Source organism: Caloenas nicobarica, chromosome Z, assembly GCF_036013445.1.
Source record: "Caloenas nicobarica isolate bCalNic1 chromosome Z, bCalNic1.hap1, whole genome shotgun sequence".
NCBI lineage: Eukaryota > Metazoa > Chordata > Aves > Columbiformes > Columbidae > Caloenas > Caloenas nicobarica.
In genome coordinates, this window is record NC_088284.1 from 66,018,411 (window position 1) to 66,027,118 (window position 8,708).

Below are 8,708 nucleotides of genomic sequence, written 5' to 3' on the forward strand. Positions count from 1 at the left end.
TTCATACTGGGTGGGGAACCAGAAGCAAGATCTCTTTGGCCTAAGGTCACTCAACAGTTGAAGGAAACAGAAAGGTTTTCTGCTTGTCAGTCCAGTACTTTTCTTAGGATGTCACCATGCTTCTTTTGGTTTATGGAGTACACTATTTGGTGTCTCTAGGAAAAGAATGAGGAAGAGAAGACATCACAAAACTTCTGCTCAGTTACATCTGGTAACAGCAGGGCCTTGAGAGAATTTTTATTGGAATTATTGAAAATCATGCAAACATTTTCCACCTACACCTCTAAATTAAGACTCGCAACTAGCCCTATATATAAAAAAGAAACACATCGTTAGAAGTGGTCAGCCACCACCTTTTCCAGAGCAAGGAATAAGGGGCATCATATGAAAGTATCAGATGACGTTTTCAAAGCAAGCAAAAGGAAGCCACTCCCATGCAGTGGGAATTGAGTTGTGGAACTATTTGCCTCAGAGTTTTACTGAAGCTAAAAATTTACATGGGCTCCAATGCCAATAAAATTATGCCAGTAAAAATTATAGATGATAAATCCATCAAAATACGTGGAAACCGTGCTCATATGATTTCCAGCAATTCCAGCAAAATGTATTTGAAAATAATTTCAACATAACTTCTGTTGCTGGGTAATGGGAACAAAAGCTCTGTGAAGATTAGCCTCTCTGTCTTTATTTCCATGCTCTGTGAGACTTGCTGGTGCAAATCTGATTTGGTGCTGATCTTAATGCTTGCTGATCTCTTTTGTCTTAGTTAAAGAGCAGGGAACATTGGCTAATTCACATGGAAAACAAAGAACTTTTGGGGACAGTTTCCCAGACTGCTACCTTTTTCCCATAGCTTAAACGTCTTGCTTTACTGGCCCTGTGAATTTCTCTGTTTCCTAGGCACCTGGGTATGGAGAAAGCGCTCTTCTTGACCAAAGAGTAAACAAGAGCAGTGAATGCTGCAGAACCAGATTATTATCTGCTTCAACTGAGGAGAGAGAGTGTGCAAAACAAGATCCTTAAACCCAGATGGGGCTGGAATTGTCGCCATTTTTTCAAGTAATGGAAAATACAGCAAATGTTATTTATTTGCAGCTGTTTCCCTAGTGCATCACATCACAAGAGACCCAAAAATGCTCTACATAAAAAGTGTAGGCCTTAAGGGTGTGATTCATTTTCTCCTTTTGAAAATTGTCAGGGTCAATAAGTCTGATAAGCTTACTCGGCCAAAACATCGTATTTGGGCTTGGCCAAAACAAGTTCTGCAGGATGTAGCTCAGTGCAGATACATCTTCACCCGAGTCTTCTGCAGTTGTCCACCGCTCCTCTGATGAGACTTCAGCTCCTTCACGTAAATGTTCACTTGTTAAGGAGTGATCCTGAAGAGCTGCTGCCAGGGTTTGTGCGCCACCCGAGGCAGATGAGGAAGGCAGCGAGTCACTGATGGCAGCAGCACAGCGCCTTGATCAAGTGAGCAGCAAGCTGGCAACGTGGGAACTGCACAGACCCTCCGCATGAAGGAAAAAACTTGCTCACTCTGTCCTGCAAAAGGCCTCTAGTAAAGATCACTTAAAGGACTTTTGACTTACCCTGTTGTCACAGGCAACAAAACAGCTTCATGCAGGAGAATTTCCATCAAATTAATTTATTGGCAATTAACAAGATTTTAATTACCAATTCTGGTATTGAGAAAGCAAACAAATAAACAAGTGCTTAGGGCAGTTCCAGACCTGGCCCCACACGGGTTGCCTGCCAGCTGCACCCCGTGCCCTCATAAATGGGTGCTTTGTCCCTCCTGCCTGTGTGTCAACCTGGAAGCCTCACCACTAGACAAACTTTAAGGAAAGGTCTCAAGTTTATGCCAAGGAAGAACATGGTTAAGTACTTGATGTAAAGGTTGGGGGAAAAAAATTACATAAAATCTGCGATTTCTGCATTATTTTAGCTACCAAACAGCTGCATCAGAATTTTGAGTGGGGTGGCAGTCTTCAGCCTGCTCTAAGCAAGTAGTCCATAGAGAGCTGCTCTGGAGACCTGTCTCCTTGCTATGTTTGTAGGTCTTAATGTGTGCTAGGTAATCCAGCAGCATAGTAAAATAAATTCTCAAAATAAATCATGGCCGTTATAGTGTTGCTTTTTGAGTTTCTAAATTTAGAAATAGAAAATATAGTCCATTTCTACCATTTGTGCTGTTCTGCACAGAGAAGCTGGTGCACACAAGCCTTCTGAGCCAGCAAAAATGCAAAATGAATGGTTGCCAGATCTGTTTCCTCAGTCCCTCAAGCTGCCTGTTTCTGGCTGGTTCTTTCTCTCTAACACAGATGTGTAGAAAGAGGAAGAAGAAATCTCTCGCTATGTTTGATTTGCTACACCAAGTTGTTCCTTCTGATGCAGAGAGGATTAACCTAAATTGTGTATTTTAAGAAACGGTTTTTAAAACCCTATACCCAGCACTAATATGTTGCTACTTTGGCCTCCCTGAAATGTAAAAAGAGAACATTTTGAAAATGGGAGCATGCAGACTAAGGGATGTCTCCCCTTGGATTCTGGTGTGTTTGGTGTTTCTTCTGTGGCATTTATCACTTTCTTGGGTCAGTGGTGTGTCTTTTGTCTTATAAATCAGCTTCCAGCCTCCAAGAACATCAAGCTGGGGAATGGGGCTCAGATTATAATTCGCTGTCTCAGTTGTGCAGTAACAATGGTGGATCAGCCTACTTGGGTCTAGACTCATCCTAGAGCCTGGGAGCTCGGTGTGTCCCTTTCCGTGACTCAGGGGTGCCTTCTCTATGGGAAAGACGAGGTTTGGACATTGGTGAAATGGCTCGAGCTCTGGCCTTTAACCTTCAACTCCTGCCTATAGACAATGCCACAGCACCCATAGCAAGAAGACATAGGTGGCCCTAGCAAACCAGTGCAGGTAGCAGTCATGATCCCACTCTTTAAAGATGTCAGTCATCATCTACTTGTGAAATTCAAGAGTAAGTAACCTTATCGGTTCCTCTTTGTATGTTGTACTGAACAGGGTATTTTGAGTCTCCAAGGAAGATTTTTCCAGAGGAAGAATACACGCACTGTCAGGTGCCAGTTTATCCCTATAAAAGCCTTGGAAGTGACTGGGCCAGGATGGGAGGAGGGTGGTTATCACTTGATAAAACCACTGTCTGCTGAGTAACTCACTGTCCTAAAATTATCAGGCCTGCTCTGGCAAAGATTTTCTTCCTTCCTGCATTTTAAATCATGGTAGGTACAGTTTCCTGTATCTTTGAAAGAGTTTTTTAGTATGTTTTTTTAGGGTGAAAATGGAACTTAAGTACCCCAACGAGAAAAAGGAAAAACCCAAACCCATGCATTAGATTTTTATGATGAAGACGAAGAAATAAAACAACTGTCACTACTTCCCAGGTGCTCCTAAAATTATAACACCGCTAGTGTTTCTGCAAACTTTGCTGAAAAGGTTGCCAAATACCTTTCAAGATGTTTCTTAATCTTTTAAAAGTTTTTCGTTGAACTTGTCTGATTTTATATAAACAAGTGAAAATGGAAGTATCAGCATTTTTCAGTGAAAAAAATCTCCATCTAGTCTGAGGTATTTTTGTAAGTAGAATAAAAAGGCTGATTTTATGAAGAAAACAATTTTTTACCTTTCTCTGTCACGAATGTTGAATTCTGTTTCTAAAATGAACACATTTGGTTTTACTGCTTATTTAATCCTTGCTCCACCAGTGAAAGAAGAGGGAACTTCTAAACCAATCTTTCTTACTGTAAAAGGATTATAAGTACTTATTTTGATTGTTTTTATGAACATTTAAAAAATCCCTTTGTACTGGAACCAGGTTGAGATTACACATACATGTTACAAATTTATTGAAGAATGGATTCCGTTTTGAGGATAAGTATCAGCTGACACTTTGAAGATGATATTGCCAACAAAGCTAAATATAAAAGATATTAAAGGAAGTGCTGTTTTGAACTAACTACAGAAATGTCACTTAATCTGTTTTTCTTTTATTAAGTCATTGTGTATCTTGGTGCTTCCTGATATGGTCTGTAGATGGCAAACTTTCACAAAAAATGGGTTCAGTGCTGAATTGTGACGCAGCCCGGCCGGGATGCTTGATTCCTTCTGGCTGTGAAGCGCCGTGTCCAACAGAGCTGTCACTCGGGCAGCAATCGCTGATGTCTTAACACGTGAAATATACTGACCATTTACAGCCATTATGTAAAGTGTCACAGGGCGAGTCTCTAATATATAACAGCTTTTATATACATATATATATATACACACACACGTATGTGTGGGGGAGTGTATATGCGCACATGCGTATGCGTATATGCATATATAAATATGAAATCTTCATAGTTGTCTAAATGTTCTAAGCCTTTCAAAAATCTTCACTATGTATTCTAAAATGTCAAAATCATAGTCAGAGCATCTGTCAATAGCGACTTCTATATGTTTCTGTAGTGCCATATGTTTAACCCACAAAAATCCTAACTTACCTTGACAGGAATCAAAGATATGAGTCTTCCAAAATGTAGATTTCTTGTTACAAATCAGATACATTTGCTTCTGTCCTGAGGATTCTCCATTAGAGAAGGCACTGTGTATGTCTCCCCATGTTCCTCAGCTCTTTCTCATTGTCTGAATAATCCAGTTATCTTCTGGGGTGCAATTTTTAAGGCTAGGTATTATTTACACTGAATGAGACACTGTCTGATAAGTGTAATTTTATGATACGACCTAATGGTCACAATAAATAGCAGTTCAGGGAGAAAAAGGAAACTTTTCAAAGTGTTCATGTAGCCATCACGCAGTGTCTCACTCTTTGTATTCTTGGTAAAGAATAAACCTATTTACACCATTATTTTTACTCTGTAGTGCCTTGAAGGGAGATACATTACATTCAGGAGAGCAAAATATTATTCTACGACTACAAGACCTTGAACCCACTCCATTTACTTCCATCCTTCACTTTTTTTCATTATCCACTATTCTCATACATGAGGGTTTGAGATTTCCCGATTTGAGAATTCCAGGGTATAATTATTTGACATTTCCAGTGGTATAAATGATTGAGAGGTCTGAGAACGCTCCCTAACTTCTGCTGTAATCACATATTTAGAAATCAATTCAGCTCTATTGCTAGCTGTGTTAAGTTTTTGTTGTTAGCTTCAGGAATGCAGATAGGCTATGGAGTCAGGAATGTCTGTATTTTAATTGTGGCTGTCATTTCTTTAGCTAGGTAAATTGCCTTTTCTGTTTCACCTCTGCAATCGAATTAATATTTAGCTAGCCTATGAGCCGAAGATCAGAACATTGAAAAAGGGAGAAAATTTCAATAGTTGTGTGCTATTTTACATAGTTTATACATCACCGTTAGATTGCTTCATATGATTAAAATTGGATATGAAACTGCTATGTGAAAGGAAGATATCTCCAAATAGATCCAGAGCAGATAAGCAAGGACTCTAGCTTGTTGAGGATATTAGCTCGATATCCTGAGTTTTTTAGGTCAACAACCTTTCTGAGATGAGTGGATTAGTATTTGCATCTTGCTCAGCTACATAAAAGTCCAGCTTTCTGTGAAGGACATTTTAGAGCACATTTAAATGGCTGAGGAAATTTAAGGCTAACAGTCTATTCTGATATCATATCAGATGATACAGAGAGTTCAAGTGACTACAACCTGTTGAACCTATTGCAGAGCACAGATTTGACATCTTTCTGGAACAGGATAACTCCTTTGGTAAAGGAATAACGCATCATTATCTGTAATTCAGCCAGTCCTAGATTTTGAAGGATGTTCTTTCATGGTTTTTTGTGGTTGAACAAAACAGAACTTGCAGCATAAAATGTTACAATTTGTGTTTTAGTAGGTATTCAACCTGGGCTGAAGAACTGATGTCATAGAGAATCCAGTCCAGTAGCCCTATGATCAATAACTCTCGCCACTCAAGGTTTCCCATTGAAATTGTCTAGATTCAGTTTCAAAGCCCGGCATTTATGACTATCAACAGATCCCCCTGTGCAGGTAATAAAGGCTGTGCGTTAGGCAGAACTTTAATTATAAGTCATGGTGAGCATGTCTGGGGAGGGGCATGAGTGGACCACAAGCATTGTAATGCATCTTTGCCACATCTTTACACATTGCTCATTCTGCAGAAAAACTGTTTAAAATATGTGACAAGTAATGCTCTCGCTATGTGATTATTATTCAAAATGCAGTGTTGTTTCCCTGTTCTGTTTGTTCTTTCTCTAGTTGTACACGTAAGGACCACATTTACCCTCTTAGCTACAGCACTGCATCAAGACCTCATGTCGAACTGGTTATTTCAAGGGATTAACCCTCATAATGTAGGTATGGCCAAGGTCTCTCTTCTGTTTATGGCAACACTTCAGAAATAACTGTTGTCAGCCAGAGGTCTACCTGTAGCTTATCAATGTGAAAATCAGGGTTTACAGATGTCAATTGAAAATGCAGTGATCTTTAAACATAATTATTTTCTCTACCTTCTACAAATGTAAATGGAAGAATAATATTGACCTTATAGAAAATATACGATGAATGGTTAATTAAATGCTTATTTATGTAACTTACTATGTCTATTAAATTTAAGATGTTTATATAGTAAAGCTACTGATTCTGCATTTTTTATTCAAAATTAGACTTTTTAACTTCTGAAGAAAAGTCATACATTAAAAATGAAAACTGCTTGTAGTAGCAGAATATCATATACATAAGAAATTTGCTGGTTTGGGAGTGCATTGCTGTGTTCTCCTTACAGTCTACCCGTGAGCAGCTGGCTCAAGACAGGAATTTCCCTTTTCAATTTCTTTTATTGTCGTGCATGTTTTCCCAGCACTAAAAAGGAAGTGAGTCTACTGGCTGGCACAAGCGAGACATGAGCTAGACCCAGTGACTTGTGATCTGTTTCAGATAGGACAGACCAGCTTAATGGCCTGAAAACCCCAAGATGCTGTGAGCTAGGGCGCCATCCCATTGCCTTCCCTGGGCCCTGCCAGGCCTGCGGTGAAGGCCATGTCCAGACTCCAGTCTCCTCCAGCACCAAGTCCCAGACGTGGTGAGATGGCTCCCATAACACGTGCCAGAGAGCTGGGAGAGCAGGGTATTGACAGCCACCAGTTGAGTGACAGGCCTGCAACCATCAGGTGAAGTGAAGTGATGACTCATGTCCAACATCAGCCCAGGAAAACCAAACAACAGTCCAGGAGCAGCAAGAGAAACGACTGGAGATGGGCACTCCTACAGCATAGCTTAGTGCAGGACTGGTGTCCAAGCCTGAGCTCAGCTGGGCTCCTAAACTGAGGGGCTGGTGGTGCTGAGTGAAGATTCCCAGAAGAGCCTCATGGCGCTGACAGCACTTTTCATTGCTTTTCCTGCAGAGTTCACTTTCCACTTCAGTCCGCGAGGCTCCCGTGTGTTGGTCCTCTGAGCTTTGTGTTGATTCCTTGCTCTTTCTTGGCTCCCGCTCTCATCCTGCCGTGGCTTTCCGCATCTTCACAGGTAGAATTACAGGGCTGTGAAGTCAACAGATGTTCATATGCCATTGATCTAGTTGTTGTTGTCTTCATATATTGTTTTAGAAGTAATGCATACTGGATGAGAATGCCTGTGAAGTGTGAGTCTGAACTACCAGAGCTCATGAAAAAGTCTAGTACATCAGTTCAGCACTGACTGATGATCATCGCCTTTAAAAGACAGCAAAATGAAACGTGATGGTCTTTTCTTCTGTGTGTCATTTCAAATAAAAAAATAACCAGTGATAGTTTTTAAAAAATATTCTGTTAATAGAATACTGTCCTTCAGAGGAAGACTTTAGTGGGGCTTCTTATGGAAGGAAGTGGTTACAGAATAAATTCTCGGTATTTTAAGATTGAAACAACCATGACCTCCCCTCCAAATGATGAATGGAGAGCATATTGTTTGCAATTGATTTGAACCAACACTAAACCAAACACGATTCAAATGATCTTTTACTTTTTCAGGACATAGAATTACTCAGATCAGTGTGATCCTCTTCCTTTTCTGTGCTTAGCATTTGAAATTTGGTAATTGAATTAAAAATAGAATGTTTCTAAATGATTTTAAAATATTAAGTGGGTGGATATTGGACACGTGCTCTAAACTTGGAGAGGTAAATCAGAAACTGAAGTATTAAAGAAGCAGAGATTGCTTGTTTTAGGTAAATGACCTTGTCTCTAACACTGGATGGCACTGAAGTACACACTATGAAGATGAGTAGGGCATGGGAAGTGGCTAAGGTCCATTACAAGGCTTCTTTTTGCATGGAATTAACTGGATAAGGGGTTTTCCTGGTATTAACATCCCCAAAAATAGCATCTGTATTTAAGGAGCTATGCAAAGAGGATTTATAAGTCATTTGTGAGGTGTGAATCAGAAATAATCCTGGCATTGTGACAGAAATTCAGCAGACACTTGAAATAGTGATGATTTAATAATTTAGACTGAGACTTCAAGGCAGAGTAGAAACTCATACAATGCAGGCTAACTTTCTGTGTGGTTTTGCATGACGATGACTTACCTACTGACTGACATATACCAATTTGTTTAGAGTTGAATGCATGCTCTCTGGTTAAGCGAGATGACTTAAAGAAAGGTGCGACTTAATAGCATGTCTTGTGTTTAGCGGAGCAATGAAAGGACAGGATCTTCCTATTCTGAACA